General features: G+C 42.3%; 1 protein-coding gene and 1 long non-coding RNA gene across 4 annotated transcripts in view; both read right to left on the reverse strand.

Annotated features, from left to right (window-relative positions):
• The window catches only part of LOC118370084 (zinc finger protein 883-like), a 151,955-nt gene that overhangs the window by 25,194 nt on the left and 105,606 nt on the right, over positions 1-21,155 (reverse strand). The window lies entirely within an intron of this gene.
• LOC127916593 (uncharacterized) lies at positions 16,194-17,817 on the reverse strand. 2 transcript variants are annotated; one of them, XR_008095380.1, is made up of 2 exons: positions 17,492-17,817; positions 16,194-16,508 (listed from the first exon to the last, which is right to left on the reverse strand). It is a non-coding gene; the product is annotated as an uncharacterized LOC127916593 (long non-coding RNA). The 2 variants fall into 2 exon arrangements; XR_008095379.1 differs by lacking the exon at positions 17,492-17,817 and adding an exon at positions 16,710-17,058.

Genomic DNA, 21,155 nt, shown 5'->3' on the forward strand with positions numbered 1-21,155 from the left:
AATCTACTAAAACCTGTCTTCGGCTATTCACTTCCAAGATTGAATCAGAGCATGCATAAACAATCATGCTAACGGTACAGTCTAAAGGTGTACGGAAACGCATTTCCAGCCTGAGGTTACCTTGGGACACCACCGAAAGATTTCCTGAGGTGTCATCATCAGGTGATAAATGGGGACATAGTCACTGTCACCTACGACAAGCCACACTACGTACCTTTACACGTATCATGGTCAAGGGCCTAGAAATAGGTTTTCTTGACTGCAGATTCTGCTGCCGACAGGTATGCTAAAGGTTTTCATGGTAATTCTTTGGAGAGGGTAAAGGGCATTTCCTTTCATCAAAGCCTGTGAGTGACCCAGATGAGCTGCCGGAGATACAGACACTTTTTAAATAAAAACCGTGGCCCCCAACACTTTTAAACTAAAGTCCCCGTCCTGGGCAGACATTAGGCAAAACTCATCCTTGGCCCTGGTTAATTTTAGTCTTAAATCAACCGCATTTAAGAGTAAACGTTCTTGAAAGAAAATGGCAGAGTGTATAGGGCCTAGCAGATGAAACTCTCAAGATTCGGCACAGTAGCGAGCCCGTGCCTCCAGTCCTTTGTTTGCACCGGTGGGTCTGTCGATTCCATAGAGACTCCTGCAGTATCCTTGCTAAACAGCCCGGCGCTGAATTGGGTCTTGAGAGTGTCTTCAGAGTAGTTGAGTAAGCACTCCATGATGGCCCTGTATGGGTATGTGGCACTGCTTTGACTGATTAGACGTTCACCCAAAGTCACATCCACTTGGGAGAAGATGGTGGCCACTGGGTAATAAATGAGACTCCCTTTGGCATTGTTTGCAATATTAGTACCATCTCTTTTGGTCACTTTTAGACGCAAATGCACCAAGGTGTTGTTGAGGTCCAGATAGTTGTCACTGTGGCCTGGTATGAAAAACTCTATGGGACCATTGTCTGTAATGGCAGAGAGTGGGCCTATCTCCACATAACTGGACCTCTCAACTGAATGTTGGGTTAAGGTGGCCGTGAAAAGATCAAGCTCTGGCTTTATAGCTTCAGAGGACATGCGGTGTAAAAGAGCCATGGTGCTTGTTCTTTTAGAAAATACTTCTGAGTATTCTTTTTACCGTTTTTGGTCCAGACCTCTTCACTTTACCCCTCTTTAATGTAAACTTTCACTGCTATGCGGATGACACACAGCTGTACATTTCAATGAAACATGGTGAAGCCCCAAAATTGCCCTCGCTAGAAGCATGTGTTTCAGACATAAGGAAGTGGATGGCTGCAAACTTTCTACTATTAAACTCGGACAAAACAGAGATGCTTGTTCTAGGTCCCAAGAAACAAAGAGATCTTCTGTTGAATCTGACAATTAATCTTAATGGTTGTACAGTCGTCTCAAATAAAACTGTGAAGGACCTCGGCGTTACTCTGGACCCTGATCTCTCTTTTGAAGAACATATCAAGACCATTTCGAGGACAGCTTTTTTCCATCTACGTAACATTGCAAAAATCAGAAACTTTCTGTCCAAAAATGATGCAGAAAAATTAATCCATGCTTTTGTCACTTCTAGGTTAGACTACTGCAATGCTCTATTTTCCGGCTACCCGGATAAAGCACTAAATAAACTTCAGTTAGTGCTAAATACGGCTGCTAGAATCCTGACTAGAACCAAAAAATTTGATCATATTACTCCAGTGCTAGCCTCTCTACACTGGCTTCCTGTCAAAGCAAGGGCTGATTTCAAGGTTTTACTGCTAACCTACAAAGCATTACATGGGCTTGCTCCTACCTACCTCTCTGATTTGGTCCTGCCGTACATACCTACACGTACGCTACGGTCACAAGACGCAGGCCTCCTAATTGTCCCTAGAATTTCTAAGCAAACAGCTGGAGGCAGGGCTTTCTCCTATAGAGCTCCATTTTTATGGAACGGTCTGCCTACCCATGTCAGAGACGCAAACTCGGTCTCAACCTTTAAGTCTTTACTGAAGACTCATCTCTTCAGTGGGTCATATGATTGAGTGTAGTCTGGCCCAGGAGTGGGAAGGTGAACGGAAAGGCTCTGGAGCAACGAACCGCCCTTGCTGTCTCTGCCTGGCCGGTTCCCCTCTTTCCACTGGGATTCTCTGCCTCTAACCCTGTTACGGGGCTGAGTCACTGGCTTGCTGGGGCTCTCTCGTGCCGTCCCTGGGGGGTGCGTCACCTAGGTGGGTTGATTCACTGTTGTGGTCGGCCTGTCTGGGTTGCCCCCCTTGGGTTGTACCGTGGCGGAGATCTTTGTGGGCTATACTCGGCCTTGTCTCAGGATGGTAAGTTGGTGGTTGAAGATATCCCTCTAGTGGTGTGGGGGATGTGCTTTGGCAAAGTGGGTGGGGTTATATCCTTCCTGTTTGGCCCTGTCCGGGGTGTCCTCGGATGGGGCCACAGTGTCTCCTGACCCCTCCTGTCTCAGCCTCCAGTATTTATGCTGCAGTAGTTTATGTGTCGGGGGCTAGGGTCAGTTTGTTATATCTGGAGTACTTCTCCTGTCCTATTCGGTGTCCTGTGTGAATCTAAGTGTGCGTTCTCTAATTCTCTCCTTCTCTCTTTCTTTCTCTCTCTCGGAGGACCTGAGCCCTAGGACCATGTCCCAGGACTACCTGACATGAGGACTCCTTGCTGTCCCCAGTCCACCTGGCCATGCTCCTGCTCCAGTTTCAACTGACCTGAGCCCTAGGACCGTGCCCCAGGACTACCTGACATGAAGGCTCCTTGCTGTCCCCAGTCCACCTGACTGTGCTGCTGCTCCAGTTTCAACTGTTCTGCCTTATTATTATTCGACCATGCTGGTCATTTATGAACATTTGAACATCTTGGTCATGTTCTGTTATAATCTCTACCCGGCACAGCCAGAAGAGGACTGGCCACCCCACATAGCCCGGTTCCTCTCTAGGTTTCTTCCTAGGTTTTGGCCTTTCTAGGGAGTTTTTCCTAGCCACCGTGCTTTTACACCTGCATTGTTTGCTGTTTGGGGTTTTAGGCTGGGTTTCTGTACAGCACTTTGAGATATCAGCTGATGTACGAAGGGCTATATAAATAAATTTGATTTGATTTGATTTGATTTGACTAACTGAGTTTCTTTTAACCGTTAACATCCGTTTTTAGGCGCAAGCCTGCGCCTTATACCCAGAGGTCTCTTTTTGGTCTTCGAGACAACATCATCAGCCCCGAGCCTTCTTGACGTTCGACATCTGGTGACGCCCTTCTGGTCATAGCATTGGCTACAACCTCACTTACATACATAAGGGAAGAATTCGGCAGTACCTGTATGGTTAGTGAGAAAGTCCATATTGCAAATGTACGGTCCCTTACTAGACGTCCGAAATCGTTTGTAAAATTCGCGGACGGCGTCGGGCCGAGCGGCAGGGCCGGACCTACCAGGAAGTCATCAAATGAACGTTGTCGGACATTCGGTTTCCGTTTTACAAAAATAATAAGATTTATGTCATTTTTCCCATGTCCCGGAAATTCCCACAAGAGGGCATAAGCAATCATATGGCTATTGCTACAAAACATCACGATTCACGACGGGGCCTTATCTCGAAAACTGAAAATATTTAGAAGCCGAAACTCGGTGAGCGTAGGGGCGGCATAATGGGCAGTTGGCCCCGAACAAGATGGCGTCTAGGCCTCAACGGTTTTTGAGTTATGGCCATTTATCTGGGATTAAAGGTCCAAAATGAAAATAGAGAAATTATTTTTCCACTTCACGTCAAAGTCAAGGAGCCTCCGGTGTCAATAAAAAAAGAACCAGCCATTTATCTATCGTCATTTAAGAGAAATCGTACAACGACACCTTGGTGATGTTCACGGATAGGTGTTTTTTTTTTCAACGGTTACAGATCCAGTTGCAGGTTGTTCTTACGAATCTTTTTAAAGTGTGCTGCGGAGCTCTGCGAGATTTCTGTGATTTTCTACGATTTTCTGAAATAACACACACTCACTAAACCCTCCGTAAATAACTCAGTTCTTAACGTAAAGACTTAAAACTCGGGATTCTGTAAAGGCATACCCCAATCATGATATGAGTTTATTTATAGCTTCCTGTGCCAACCGGAAGTGCCTTTAATGGTGTCACAGTGGCAGTTTCCATGGGTTAAAAAGGTCAGATCTTTTCAAAACTTCATATGTGTGACTAGGTAACCCTCGTGAACTGTAAATCAGTCATTTCTCCCAGCAGATGTCAAAGAAAAGCTCTCACACGCACACACAGCAAGGATGGAGTGAAAAAGTGTGGTTCTTAAAGACACAGAGAGCAGGCAATGGCATAAACATAATGTCTAGGCCGTGCCGAGTTCAACGAGATATCCCGCTTGACCGTAGCTCGCTCGGTCTGAGCGCAGCGACCATTAGAAAAGTAGGCCCAAAATGAAGCCTGCCCCACAACGTCATTTGCTTTTGGGTGACAGTGAGAGAACCGTTAGGGTGAGAAGCACAATTCGACCTCAGGTATGTTCCTAAGGTCCTTCCGATCCGTGCAAGCCTAACGTTGACAGTGTGGCATTAACCCTTAATAGTTAAAAGATGGTGTTTACTTCAAAAAGTTTGCATTGATTTCTCTCCCCATAGGAATACATTGCCTTTACCCCTAAATTCAACCTGAAGTCTATATGGGTTATGAATGCCGTATGAACCTGTCTTTGGTAACAGTCCATCAGGCCAGTATGAGGTCTACCTGTGTTGATTCTAAGCTTCCTGGACCAACCGGAAGTGGTTAAAATCACCCTAAAAGTGTTTTTCCATTACCTGCCTGCAGTTTGATAGACATAGTGCATTCAACCCTGTGTAAATCAGTCAATTCTTAACGTAAGGACTTAAAACTCAGGATTCTGTAAAAGCATAGCCCAGTGAGGATATGTGTTGACTTATAGCTTCCTGTGACAACCGGAAGTGCCTTAATTGGTGTCTCAGGGGCTGTTTCGAGGGGTTAAAAAAGTCAGATCTGTCCAAAACTTCATATGTGTGATTAGGCAACCCCCATGAACTGTAAATCAGTCATTTTTCCCATAAAATTTCAAAGGAAAACTAAATCACACAGACACACAACTTGGAAGGAGGGACGTATTGGGGGTTGTAGAGACAGACAGTGCCTCCAATAGTTAGCTTTGTTCGAGCTAAAAAAGAACCGTCAGACCTAGAGTTCAAACTTTAGAAACCTGTTCTAGACCTCGGGTCGATAGTGCGTGGTGAGTTAGGTGGCTCTAGAAGGTTCTCGGACCGAGAAATAGCCTCGTACATTTGCAATGATTTCAATTCATTTTGACCATTACGAAAATGGCGACATTTAGAAAAGTCTCAGAGACACAAGACTAGGTGCATTGGAACCGGCTCGGCCCATAGAGACGGACCCCAACGTTTCGGTCCGATAGCTCATTCAAGGACCCCATAGCAAGGCATGGAAAAAAGTGGATTTTCAGCACCAATTAGGGTTTTACTCGGGCACCGAAGGACCTATCGAGCCGAAACTCGGGATTCGGGGTCGCCTCACATAGGCCTTCACATAATGTCTGACCTGGACCCGCAGCTAGAATGTAACTATGTGTTTTACGTTTTTATTATGTTTTAAACTAATGGCGCTGTGAATTATGGGCCTGCTCTGACATATGTGATAGTTGGCTTCTAAATGAGTTGGAAAAAGTGGGTTTGGTGTCAATTGGTATCAGTTTGGTGTCAGAATGACATCTAATTGACTGGTGGACACTGACTTGCTAGTTGACTTTTGTACATTAGCAATATGTTTAAACGGAGAGGGACCATCACCAAAATGGCATTCTGAAATCAACACAAAAAATGGCATCACCATAGTCTCCAGGCTGTGCAGAGTTCAACGAGACGCCCCGCTTGACCGTAGCTCGCTCTGAGTGCAGCGACCTTGAAAAAAAGAAGGCGCAAAAGGAAGCCTGGCCCTCAATGTCATTTGCTTTTGGGTGACAGTGAGAGAACCGTTAGGGTGAGAAGCACAATTCGACCTCAGGTACGTTCCTGAGGTCCTCCCGATCCGTGCAAGCCTAACCTTGACCATGTGGCATTAACCCTTAATAGTTAAAATAAGGTGTTTACTTCAAAGAGTTTGCATTGACTTCTCTCCCCATAGGAATACATTGCCTGCACCCCTAAATTCAACCTGAAGCCTATGTGGGTTATGAATGACTTATGAACCTGTCTTCTATGACAGTCCATCAGACCACTATGAGGTCTACCTGTGCCAATTATAAGCTTCCTGAAGCAACCGGAAGTGGTTGAAATCACCTTATCAGTGTTGATCCATACACTGCATGCAGTTTGATAGACATAGTGCATTCAACCCTGTGTAGATCAGTCAATTCTTAACTTAAAGACTTAAAACTCAGGATTCTGTAAGTGGCTATGTCAATCAAGACATGTGTCTACTTATAGCTTCCTGTGCCAACCGGAAGTGCCTTTAATTGGGTCACACTGTCTGTTTTGAAGGGTTAGAAAAGTCACATCTCTCCAAAACTTCATATGTGTGACCAGGTAACCCTCCTAAACTGTAAATCAGTCATTTCTCCCAGCAGATGTCAAAGAAAAGCTCTCACACGCACACACAGCAAGGATGGAGTGAAAAAGTGTGGTTCTTAAAGACACAGAGAGCAGGCAATGGCATAAACATAATGTCTAGGCCGTGCCGAGTTCAACGAGATATCCCGCTTGACCGTAGCTCGCTCGGTCTGAGCGCAGCGACCATTAGAAAAGTAGGCCCAAAATGAAGCCTGCCCCACAACGTCATTTGCTTTTGGGTGACAGTGAGAGAACCGTTAGGGTGAGAAGCACAATTCGACCTCAGGTACGTTCCTAAGGTCCTTCCGATCCGTGCAAGCCTAACCTTGACCGTGTGGCATTAACCCTTAATAGTTAAAAGAAGGTGTTTACTTCAAAGAGTTTGCATTGACTTCTCTCCCCATAGGAATACATTGCCTTTACCCCTAAATTCAACCTGAAGTCTATATGGGTTATGAATGCCGTATGAACCTGTCTTTGGTAACAGTCCATCAGGCCAGTATGAGGTCTACCTGTGTTGATTCTAAGCTTCCTGGACCAACCGGAAGTGGTTAAAATCACCCTAAAAGTGTTTTTCCATTACCTGCCTGCAGTTTGATAGACATAGTGCATTCAACCCTGTGTAAATCAGTCAATTCTTAACGTAAGGACTTAAAACTCAGGATTCTGTAAAAGCATAGCCCAGTGAGGATATATGTTGACTTATAGCTTCCTGTGACAACCGGAAGTGCCTTAATTGGGTCACACTGTCTGTTTTGAAGGGTTAGAAAAGTCACATCTCTCCAAAACTTCATATGTGTGACCAGGTAACCCTCCTAAACTGTAAATCAGTCATTTCTCCCAGCAGATGTCAAAGAAAAGCTCTCACACGCACACACAGCAAGGATGGAGTGAAAAAGTGTGGTTCTTAAAGACACAGAGAGCAGGCAATGGCATAAACATAATGTCTAGGCCGTGCCGAGTTCAACGAGATATCCCGCTTGACCGTAGCTCGCTCGGTCTGAGCGCAGCGACCATTAGAAAAGTAGGCCCAAAATGAAGCCTGCCCCACAACGTCATTTGCTTTTGGGTGACAGTGAGAGAACCGTTAGGGTGAGAAGCACAATTCGACCTCAGGTACGTTCCTAAGGTCCTTCCGATCCGTGCAAGCCTAACCTTGACCGTGTGGCATTAACCCTTAATAGTTAAAAGAAGGTGTTTACTTCAAAGAGTTTGCATTGACTTCTCTCCCCATAGGAATACATTGCCTTTACCCCTAAATTCAACCTGAAGTCTATATGGGTTATGAATGCCGTATGAACCTGTCTTTGGTAACAGTCCATCAGGCCAGTATGAGGTCTACCTGTGTTGATTCTAAGCTTCCTGGACCAACCGGAAGTGGTTAAAATCACCCTAAAAGTGTTTTTCCATTACCTGCCTGCAGTTTGATAGACATAGTGCATTCAACCCTGTGTAAATCAGTCAATTCTTAACGTAAGGACTTAAAACTCAGGATTCTGTAAAAGCATAGCCCAGTGAGGATATATGTTGACTTATAGCTTCCTGTGACAACCGGAAGTGCCTTAATTGGTGTCTCAGGGGCTGTTTCGAGGGGTTAAAAAAGTCAGATCTTTTCAAAACTTCATATGTGTGACTAGGTAACCCTCATGAACTGTAAATCAGTCATCTCTCCCAACAGATGTCAAAGAAAAGCTCTCACACGCACACACAGCAAGGATGGAGTGAAAAAGTGCGGTTCTCAAAGACACAGAGAGCAGGCAATGGCATAAACATAATGTCTAGGCCGTGCCGAGTTCAACGAGATATCCCGCTTGACCGTAGCTCGCTCGGTCTGAGCGCAGCGACCATTAGAAAAGTAGGCCCAAAATGAAGCCTGCCCCACAACGTCATTTGCTTTTGGGTGACAGTGAGAGAACCGTTAGGGTGAGAAGCACAATTCGACCTCAGGTACGTTCCTAAGGTCCTTCCGATCCGTGCAAGCCTAACCTTGACCGTGTGGCATTAACCCTTAATAGTTAAAAGAAGGTGTTTACTTCAAATAGTTTGCATTGATTTCTCTCCCCATAGGAATACATTGCCTGCACCCCTAAATTCAACCTGAAGTCTATATGGGTTATGAATGCCGTATGAACCTGTCTTTGGTAACAGTCCATCAGGCCAGTATGAGGTCTACCTGTGTTGATTCTAGGCTTCCTGGACCAACCGGAAGTGGTTAAAATCACCCTAAAAGTGTTTTTCCATTACCTGCCTGCAGTTTGATAGACATAGTGCATTCAACCCTGTGTAAATCAGTCAATTCTTAACGTAAGGACTTAAAACTCAGGATTCTGTAAAAGCATAGCCCAGTGAGGATATGTGTTGACTTATAGCTTCCTGTGACAACCGGAAGTGCCTTAATTGGTGTCTCAGGGGCTGTTTCGAGGGGTTAAAAAGTCAGATCTGTCCAAAACTTCATATGTGTGATTAGGCAACCCCCATGAACTGTAAATCAGTCATTTTTCCCATAAAATTTCAAAGGAAAACTAAATCACACAGACACACAACTTGGAAGGAGGGACGTATTGGGGGTTGTAGAGACAGACAGTGCCTCCAATAGTTAGCTTTGTTCGAGCTAAAAAAGAACCGTCAGACCTAGAGTTCGAAACTTTAGAAACCTGTTCTAGACCTCGGGTCGATAGTGCGTGGTGAGTTAGGTGGCTCTAGAAGGTTCTCGGACCGAGAAATAGCCTCGTACATTTGCAATGATTTCAATTCATTTTGACCATTACGAAAATGGCGACATTTAGAAAAGTCTCAGAGACACAAGACTAGGTGCATTGGAACCGGCTCGGCCCATAGAGACGGACCCCAACGTTTCGGTCCGATAGCTCATTCAAGGACCCCATAGCAAGGCATGGAAAAAGTGGATTTTCAGCACCAATTAGGGTTTTACTCGGGCACCGAAGGACCTATCGAGCCGAAACTCGGGATTCGGGGTCGCCTCACATAGGCCTTCACATAATGTCTGACCTGGACCCGCAGCTAGAATGTAACTATGTGTTTTACGTTTTTATTATGTTTTAAACTAATGGCGCTGTGAATTATGGGCCTGCTCTGACATATGTGATAGTTGGCTTCTAAATGAGTTGGAAAAAGTGGGTTTGGTGTCAATTGGTATCAGTTTGGTGTCAGAATGACATCTAATTGACTGGTGGACACTGACTTGCTAGTTGACTTTTGTACATTAGCAATATGTTTAAACGGAGAGGGACCATCACCAAAATGGCATTCTGAAATCAACACAAAAAATGGCATCACCATAGTCTCCAGGCTGTGCAGAGTTCAACGAGACGCCCCGCTTGACCGTAGCTCGCTCTGAGTGCAGCGACCTTGAAAAAAAGAAGGCGCAAAAGGAAGCCTGGCCCTCAATGTCATTTGCTTTTGGGTGACAGTGAGAGAACCGTTAGGGTGAGAAGCACAATTCGACCTCAGGTACGTTCCTGAGGTCCTCCCGATCCGTGCAAGCCTAACCTTGACCATGTGGCATTAACCCTTAATAGTTAAAATAAGGTGTTTACTTCAAAGAGTTTGCATTGACTTCTCTCCCCATAGGAATACATTGCCTGCACCCCTAAATTCAACCTGAAGCCTATGTGGGTTATGAATGACTTATGAACCTGTCTTCTATGACAGTCCATCAGACCACTATGAGGTCTACCTGTGCCAATTATAAGCTTCCTGAAGCAACCGGAAGTGGTTGAAATCACCTTATCAGTGTTGATCCATACACTGCATGCAGTTTGATAGACATAGTGCATTCAACCCTGTGTAGATCAGTCAATTCTTAACTTAAAGACTTAAAACTCAGGATTCTGTAAGTGGCTATGTCAATCAAGACATGTGTTTACTTATAGCTTCCTGTGCCAACCGGAAGTGCCTTTAATTGGGTCACACTGTCTGTTTTGAAGGGTTAGAAAAGTCACATCTCTCCAAAACTTCATATGTGTGACCAGGTAACCCTCCTAAACTGTAAATCAGTCATTTCTCCCAGCAGATGTCAAAGAAAAGCTCTCACACGCACACACAGCAAGGATGGAGTGAAAAAGTGTGGTTCTTAAAGACACAGAGAGCAGGCAATGGCATAAACATAATGTCTAGGCCGTGCCGAGTTCAACGAGATATCCCGCTTGACCGTAGCTCGCTCGGTCTGAGCGCAGCGACCATTAGAAAAGTAGGCCCAAAATGAAGCCTGCCCCACAACGTCATTTGCTTTTGGGTGACAGTGAGAGAACCGTTAGGGTGAGAAGCACAATTCGACCTCAGGTACGTTCCTAAGGTCCTTCCGATCCGTGCAAGCCTAACCTTGACCGTGTGGCATTAACCCTTAATAGTTAAAAGAAGGTGTTTACTTCAAAGAGTTTGCATTGACTTCTCTCCCCATAGGAATACATTGCCTTTACCCCTAAATTCAACCTGAAGTCTATATGGGTTATGAATGCCGTATGAACCTGTCTTTGGTAACAGTCCATCAGGCCAGTATGAGGTCTACCTGTGTTGATTCTAAGCTTCCTGGACCAACCGGAAGTGGTTAAAATCACCCTAAAAGTGTTTTTCCATTACCTGCCTGCAGTTTGATAGACATAGTGCATTCAACCCTGTGTAAATCAGTCAATTCTTAACGTAAGGACTTAAAACTCAGGATTCTGTAAAAGCATAGCCCAGTGAGGATATATGTTGACTTATAGCTTCCTGTGACAACCGGAAGTGCCTTAATTGGTGTCTCAGGGGCTGTTTCGAGGGGTTAAAAAGTCAGATCTTTTCAAAACTTCATATGTGTGACTAGGTAACCCTCATGAACTGTAAATCAGTCATCTCTCCCAACAGATGTCAAAGAAAAGCTCTCACACGCACACACAGCAAGGATGGAGTGAAAAAGTGCGGTTCTCAAAGACACAGAGAGCAGGCAATGGCATAAACATAATGTCTAGGCCGTGCCGAGTTCAACGAGATATCCCGCTTGACCGTAGCTCGCTCGGTCTGAGCGCAGCGACCATTAGAAAAGTAGGCCCAAAATGAAGCCTGCCCCACAACGTCATTTGCTTTTGGGTGACAGTGAGAGAACCGTTAGGGTGAGAAGCACAATTCGACCTCAGGTACGTTCCTAAGGTCCTTCCGATCCGTGCAAGCCTAACCTTGACCGTGTGGCATTAACCCTTAATAGTTAAAAGAAGGTGTTTACTTCAAATAGTTTGCATTGATTTCTCTCCCCATAGGAATACATTGCCTGCACCCCTAAATTCAACCTGAAGTCTATATGGGTTATGAATGCCGTATGAACCTGTCTTTGGTAACAGTCCATCAGGCCAGTATGAGGTCTACCTGTGTTGATTCTAGGCTTCCTGGACCAACCGGAAGTGGTTAAAATCACCCTAAAAGTGTTTTTCCATTACCTGCCTGCAGTTTGATAGACATAGTGCATTCAACCCTGTGTAAATCAGTCAATTCTTAACGTAAGGACTTAAAACACAGGATTCTGTAAAAGCATAGCCCAGTGAGGATATGTGTTGACTTATAGCTTCCTGTGCCAACCGGAAGTGCCTTAATTGGTGTCTCAGGGGCTGTTTCGAGGGGTTAAAAAAGTCAGATCTGTCCAAAACTTCATATGTGTGATTAGGCAACCCCCATGAACTGTAAATCAGTCATTTTTCCCATAAAATTTCAAAGGAAAACTAAATCACACAGACACACAACTTGGAAGGAGGGACGTATTGGGGGTTGTAGAGACAGACAGTGCCTCCAATAGTTAGCTTTGTTCGAGCTAAAAAAGAACCGTCAGACCTAGAGTTCGAAACTTTAGAAACCTGTTCTAGACCTCGGGTCGATAGTGCGTGGTGAGTTAGGTGGCTCTAGAAGGTTCTCGGACCGAGAAATAGCCTCGTACATTTGCAATGATTTCAATTCATTTTGACCATTACGAAAATGGCGACATTTAGAAAAGTCTCAGAGACACAAGACTAGGTGCATTGGAACCGGCTCGGCCCATAGAGACGGACCCCAACGTTTCGGTCCGATAGCTCATTCAAGGACCCCATAGCAAGGCATGGAAAAAAGTGGATTTTCAGCACCAATTAGGGTTTTACTCGGGCACCGAAGGACCTATCGAGCCGAAACTCGGGATTCGGGGTCGCCTCACATAGGCCTTCACATAATGTCTGACCTGGACCCGCAGCTAGAACGTAACTATGTGTTTTACGTTTTTATTATGTTTTAAACTAAAGGCGCTGTGAATTATGGGCCTGCTCTGACATATATGATAGTTGGCTTCTAAATGAGTTGGAAAAAGTGGGTTTGGTGTCAATTGGTATCAGTTTGGTGTCAAAATGACATCTAATTGACTGATGGACACTGACTTGCTAGTTGACTTTTGTACATTAGCAATATGTTTAAACGGAGAGGGACCATCACCAAAAGTGACATTCTGAAATCAACCCTAACGAGCCATGGAGATGAACCAGAATCACTGCCCAGCTATCCCGAGTTCATCGGGCCAGTCAATTTCACATTCCTGCAGGATTTTTATAGCATGACAAATTCGTGATGGTACCTGCCCATTGAACCATATTGCAAATGCACAGTGACTTTGCAAAAGTGAGAAAACATAAACAAATGGACATGATGAAATCAACACAACGAGTGATGGAAATGTACAACTATCACTGCTCAGCCATCCTGTGTTCATCAGACCAGTCAATTTTGCATTTTTGAGCATGTCAAATTTCATATGGTAAATGCACATTGAAACATATTGCAAATGCGCGCGCACTTGCAATATGATTCTATAGTGTAAAAACATCACCTAATGGACATGATGAAATCAACACAACGAGTGATGGAAATGTACAACTATCACTGCTCGGCCATCCTGTGTCCATCAGACCAGTCAATTTTGCATTTTTGAGCATGTCAAATTTCATATGGTAAATGCACATTGAAACATATTGCAAATGCGCGCGCACTTGCAATATGATTCTATAGTGTAAAAACATCACCTAATGGACATGATGAAATCAACACAACGAGTGATGGAAATGTACAACTATCACTGCTCGGCCATCCTGTGTCCATCAGACCAGTCAATTTTGCATTTTTGAGCATGTCAAATTTCATATGGTAAATGCACATTGAAACATATTGCAAATGCGCGCGCACTTGCAATATGATTCTATAGTGTAAAAACATCACCTAATGGACATGATGAAATCAACACAACGAGTGATGGAAATGTACAACTATCACTGCTCGGCCATCCTGTGTCCATCAGACCAGTCAATTTTGCATTTTTGAGCATGTCAAATTTCATATGGTAAATGCACATTGAAACATATTGCAAATGCGCGCACTTGCAATATGATTCTATAGTGTAAAAACATCACCTAATGGACATGATGAAATCAACACAACGAGTGATGGAAATGTACAACTATCACTGCTCGGCCATCCTGTGTCCATCAGACCAGTCAATTTTGCATTTTTGAGCATGTCAAATTTCATATGGTAAATGCACATTGAAACATATTGCAAATGCGCGCGCACTTGCAATATGATTCTATAGTGTAAAAACATCACCTAATGGACATGATGAAATCAACACAACGAGTGATGGAAATGTACAACTATCACTGCTCGGCCATCCTGTGTCCATCAGACCAGTCAATTTTGCATTTTTGAGCATGTCAAATTTCATATGGTAAATGCACATTGAAACATATTGCAAATGCGCGCACTTGCAATATGATTCTATAGTGTAAAAACATCACCTAATGGACATGATGAAATCAACACAACGAGTGATGGAAATGTACAACTATCACTGCCCGGCCATCCTGTGTTCCCATAGCGAGCATTAATATCAGAATGACCGGTAAATGCATTTACAACCATATTTTAATTTTTGGGTTACCAGTTGCACAACAATGCACGTGCATTTGCAATATGATTCTATAGTGAAAAACATCACCTAATGGACATGATGAAATCAACACAACAAGTGATGGAAATGTACAACTATCACTGCTCGGCCATCCTGTGTTCATCAGACCAGTCAATTTCACATTCCTGCAGGATTTTTATAGCATGACAAATTCGTGATGGTACCTGCCCATTGAACCATATTGCAAATGCACAGTGACTTTGCAAAAGTGAGAAAACATAAACAAATGGACATGATGAAATCAACACAACAGGTGATGGAAATGTACAACTATCACTGCTCAGCCATCCTGTGTTCATCAGACCAGTCAATTTTGCATTTTTGAGCATGTCAAATTTCATATGGTAAATGCACATTGAAACATATTGCAAATGCGCGCGCACTTGCAATATGATTCTATAGTGAAAAAACATCACCTAATGGACATGATGAAATCAACACAACGAGTGATGGAAATGTACAACTATCACTGCCCGGCCATCCTGTGTTCCCATAGCGAGCATTAATATCAGAATGACCGGTAAATGCATTTACAACCATATTTTAATTTTTGGGTTACCAGTTGCACAACAATGCACGTGCATTTGCAATATGATTCTATAGTGAAAAAACATCACCTAATGGACATGATGAAATCAACACAACAAGTGATGGAAATGTACAACTATCACTGCTCGGCCATCCTGTGTTCATCAGACCAGTCAATTTCACATTCCTGCAGGATTTTTATAGCATGACAAATTCGTGATGGTACCTGCCCATTGAACCATATTGCAAATGCACAGTGACTTTGCAAAAGTGAGAAAACATAAACAAATGGACATGATGAAATCAACACAACAGGTGATGGAAATGTACAACTATCACTGCTCAGCCATCCTGTGTTCATCAGACCAGTCAATTTTGCATTTTTGAGCATGTCAAATTTCATATGGTAAATGCACATTGAAACATATTGCAAATGCGCGCGCACTTGCAATATGATTCTATAGTGAAAAACATCACCTAATGGACATGATGAAATCAACACAACGAGTGATGGAAATGTACAACTATCACTGCTCGGCCATCCTGTGTCCATCAGACCAGTCAATTTAGCATTTTTGAGCATGTCAAATTTCATATGGTAAATGCACATTGAAACATATTGCAAATGCGCGCACTTGCAATATGATTCTATAGTGTAAAAACATCACCTAATGGACATGATGAAATCAACACAACGAGTGATGGAAATGTACAACTATCACTGCCCGGCCATCCTGTGTTCCCATAGCGAGCATTAATATCAGAATGACCGGTAAATGCATTTACAACCATATTTTAATTTTGGGTTACCAGTTGCACAACAATGCACGTGCATTTGCAATATGATTCTATAGTGAAAAACATCACCTAATGGACATGATGAAATCAACACAACAAGTGATGGAAATGTACAACTATCACTGCTCGGCCATCCTGTGTTCATCAGACCAGTCAATTTCACATTCCTGCAGGATTTTATAGCATGACAAATTCGTGATGGTACCTGCCCATTGAACCATATTGCAAATGCACAGTGACTTTGCAAAAGTGAGAAAACATAAACAAATGGACATGATGAAATCAACACAACAGGTGATGGAAATGTACAACTATCACTGCTCAGCCATCCTGTGTTCATCAGACCAGTCAATTTTGCATTTTTGAGCATGTCAAATTTCATATGGTAAATGCACATTGAAACATATTGCAAATGCGCGCGCACTTGCAATATGATTCTATAGTGAAAAAACATCACCTAATGGACATGATGAAATCAACACAACGAGTGATGGAAATGTACAACTATCACTGCTCGGCCATCCTGTGTCCATCAGACCAGTCAATTTAGCATTTTTGAGCATGTCAAATTTCATATGGTAAATGCACATTGAAACATATTGCAAATGCGCGCGCACTTGCAATATGATTCTATAGTGTAAAAACATCACCTAATGGACATGATGAAATCAACACAATGAGTGATGGAAATGTACAACTATCACTGCCCGGCCATCCTGTGTTCCCATAGCGAGCATTAATATCAGAATGACCGGTAAATGCATTTACAACCATATTTTTATTTTTGGGTTACCAGTTGCACAACAATGCACGTGCATTTGCAATATGATTCTATAGTGAAAAAACATCACCTAATGGACATGATGAAATCAACACAACGAGTGATGGAAATGTACAACTATCACTGCTCGGCCATCCTGTGTCCATCAGACCAGTCAATTTTGCATTTTTGAGCATGTCAAATTTCATATGGTAAATGCACATTGAAACATATTGCAAATGCGCGCGCACTTGCAATATGATTCTATAGTGTAAAAACATCACCTAATGGACATGATGAAATCAACACAACGAGTGATGGAAATGTACAACTATCACTGCCCGGCCATCCTGTGTTCCCATAGCGAGCATTAATATCAGAATGACCGGTAAATGCATTTACAACCATATTTTTATTTTTGGGTTACCAGTTGCACAACAATGCACGTGCATTTGCAATATGATTCTATAGTGAAAAACATCACCTAATGGACATGATGAAATCAACACAACGAGTGATGGAAAGGAACAACTATCACTGCCAGGCCATCCTGTGTTCATCAGGCCAGTCAATTTCACATTCCTGCAGGATTTTTATAGCATGACAAATTCGTGATGGTACCTGCCCATTGAACCATATTGCAAATGCACAGTGACTTTGCAAAAGTGAGAAAACATAAACAAATGGACATGATGAAATCAACACAACGAGTGATGGAAATGTACAACTATCACTGCTCAGCCATCCTGTGTTCATCAGACCAGTCAATTTTGCATTTTTGAGCATGTCAAATTTCATATGGTAAATGCACATTGAAACATATTGCAAATGCGCGCGCACTTGCAATATGATTCTATAGTGTAAAAACATCACCTAATGGACATGATGAAATCAACACAACGAGTGATGGAAATGTACAACTATCACTGCTCGGCCATCCTGTGTCCATCAGACCAGTCAATTTTGCATTTTTGAGCATGTCAAATTTCATATGGTAAATGCACATTGAAACATATTGCAAATGCGCGCGCACTTGCAATATGATTCTATAGTGTAAAAACATCACCTAATGGACATGATGAAATCAACACAACGAGTGATGGAAATGTACAACTATCACTGCTCGGCCATCCTGTGTTCATCAGACCAGTCAATTTTGCATTTTTGAGCAAGGTCAAATTTCATATGGTAAATGCACATTGAAACATATTGCAAATGCACGTGCACTTGCAATATGATTATATAGTGAAAAACATCACAAAATGGACATGATGAAGTCAACACAACGAGTGATGGAAAGGAACAACTATCACTGCCCGGCCATCCCGAGTTCATCAGGCCAGTCAATTTTGCATTTCTGCAGGATTTTTGAGCATGTCAAATTTCTTACGTCATTTGGCCCACAAAAAAATCCTTATGCACAATTAAAAAAATATATAAAAAAATATGATAATAAAATTGGACAAAAGTATATTCATACAGTTCTTACACATGTGTAATTGACAAAAAAATTGAAAGAATTTCAAAAAACGGTCCAGAAAGCACTTTTTAAGGGTGTGTGAAGTTTTTACAAAATTTTGACATTTTTGACTTTTGACTTTGACTTCCTATGAAATCATATTGGAATTGGACAAAACATATTCCTTATGCGCATGTAAAAAAAAAAAAAAATTATGATAATAAAATTGGACAAAAGTATATTCATACAGTTCTTACACATGTGTAATTGACAAAAAATCGAAAGAATTTCGAAAAACGGTCCAGAAAGCACTTTTTTATGGGTGTGTGAAGTTTTTTACAAAATTTTGACATTTTTGACTTTTGACTTTTGACTTCCTATGAAATCATATTGGAATTGGACAAAACATATTCCTTATGCGCATATAAATTTTTTTTAAAAAATTATGATAATAAAATTGGACAAAAGTATATTCATACAGTTCTTACACATGTGTAATTGACAAAAAAATCGAAAGAATTTCGAAAAACGGTCCAGAAAGCACTTTTTTATGGGTGTGTGAAGTTTTTTACAAAATTTTGACATTTTTGACTTTTGACTTTTGACTTCCTATGAAATCATATTGGAATTGGACAAAACATATTCCTTATGCGCATATAAAAAAATTTTAAAAAATTATGATAATAAAATTGGACAAAAGTATATTCATACAGTTCTTACACATGTGTAATTGACAAAAAATCGAAAGAATTTCGAAAAACGGTCCAGAAAGCACTTTTTTAAGGGGTGATAAGTTTTTGAAAAAAAGTTCATTTTTTCAAAATTTTACTTTTGGACATTAATTTGGGTTACATCTCCAATATGAAAAACCCCGGTGGAGCGCATTTGCCCCCTGTTGAATTTTTAAAGTGTTACAACTGGCAATTACCATATGGCATTTGCAATACACTTTGGATGAATCAACGCCGAATTGGGTGGTATTGGCCAATGTGTATATGGTTTGTCCGATGCCAATGACATGCCATTCATTTTTGTCCAATACAGGGGGGTATTCCCTTACTATATTTTATGCTGCTGATTTTAAATGCGGTTTGGCTATGCTGTGGCCTCTCTTCATAAACGATAAAACCATCCTAAAGAGGTTACGAAATATATCTCCTATCCCCGAACCGCACATGGTTGGGGATCCATAATAGTCGGGTAACCCATTACCCACTTGATCAACATAGTATGAGACATAACGGTTAGGGTCGAGATGTCGGTGTTCCATAACCCTTTTAATAGAGACATACCCCAAGCGACTTACAGCTGTTATCGCAGCAAAAGGTGGCGCTACAAAGTATTAACTTTAAGGGGGCTGAATAATTTTGCACGCCCAATTTTTCAGTTTTTGATTTGTTAAAAAAGTTTGAAATATCCAATAAATGTCATTCCACTTCATGATTGTGTCCCACTTGTTGTTGATTCTTCACAAAAAAATACAGTTTTATATCTTTATGTTTGAAGCCTGAAATGTGGCAAAAGGTTGCAAAGTTCAAGGGGGCCGAATACCTTCCCCCCAAAAATAAAGGGAACAATTAAACAACACAATGTAACTCCAAGTCAATCACACTTCTGTGAAATCAAATTGTCCACTTAGGAAGCAACACTGATTGACAATAAATTCCACATGCTGTTGTGCAAATGGAATAGACAACAGGTGGAAATTATAGGCAATTAGCAAGACACCCCAATAAAGGAGTGGTTCTGCAGTTGGTGACCACAGACCACTTCTTAGTTCCTATGCTTCCTGGCTGATGTTTTGGTCACTTTTGAATGCTGGCGGTGCTTTCACTCTAGTGGTAGCATGAGATGGATTCTAAAACCCACACAAGTGGCTCAGGTAGTGCAGCTCATCCAGGATGGCACATCAATGCGAGCTGTGGCAAGGTTTTCTGTGTCTGTCAGCGTAGTGTCCAGAGCATGGAGGCGCTACCAGGAGACAGGCCAGTACATCAGGAGATGTGGAGGAGACCGTAGGAGGGCAACAACCCAGCGGCAGGACCGCTACCTCCGCCTTTGTGCAAGGAGGAGCACTGCCAGAGCCCTGCAAAATGACCACCAGCAGGCCACAAATGTGCATGTGTCTGCTCAAACGGTCAGAAACAGACTCCATGAGGGTGGTATGAGGGCCCGACCTACACAGGTGGGGGTTGTGTTTACAGCCCAACACCGTGCAGGACGTTTGGCATTTGCCAGAGAACACCAAGATTGGCGTTGTATTAACTGCTATGTAGGTTAAATGTACACTTCAAATGCAGCTGTCCTACAACATATCTGAACCATATTCTTGATCCCAATTGCATTGTGTCCATGTTCTGTCCTATACTAATTTCAAAGGAAGAGAAAATGTGTCAAAGAATATATATTCAAGTGTAGTAAGATCATTGCTTTACTTTACTAGGACTGGAGACCACAGCAGCGATTCTGCTCTTGCCCTATCTCTTCAATGAGAACCCGAGTGGCCTTTATGTCCGTGACAAGGTATGCCTATGCACCAATCATCTGTTTCTTCATAAACATAGGTGTGCATGCTTATATAAAACTCCAGCTGAACATTTGTTATGTTCTTTGTATGTGTATTCATCTTTTCTTACTTTTGTTGACAGATTTCACCGCTCTTCACTCCTTTACTGCACATTGGCGGAAATCCATTTCACCATGAGTGAAATCCCGCTGGCCTTTGATGGGGAGAACATCCACGCCCTCGAGGACGTCCCCATAGGACTTGGGGCTCTGCTATGGCTGTATTTAAAAAATAAAAAAAATCCCTTAAATTTCAGAAAAAACTTTTGTTAAGTTTCTGTGTTCTGGGGAGAAGAGAAGTTGGGGTGAAGTTACCAGGGCCGGTCATAAAGATGGCAAACTTCCTAACATAACTAAGTGGATACGATATACACACTAAAGCTGAAAAATCTGTATTTAGCATCAAGTCTACAATATTGTTCGTTTACCTATAATTAATTTGTAATGTATGTTTTTTTATTGTACATGAAATGAAATCAAATGTATTTTTGACATACACATGGTTAGCAGATG

Source organism: Oncorhynchus keta, chromosome 37 (genome assembly GCF_023373465.1).
Source record: "Oncorhynchus keta strain PuntledgeMale-10-30-2019 chromosome 37, Oket_V2, whole genome shotgun sequence".
Classification (NCBI taxonomy): Eukaryota; Metazoa; Chordata; class Actinopteri; order Salmoniformes; family Salmonidae; genus Oncorhynchus; species Oncorhynchus keta.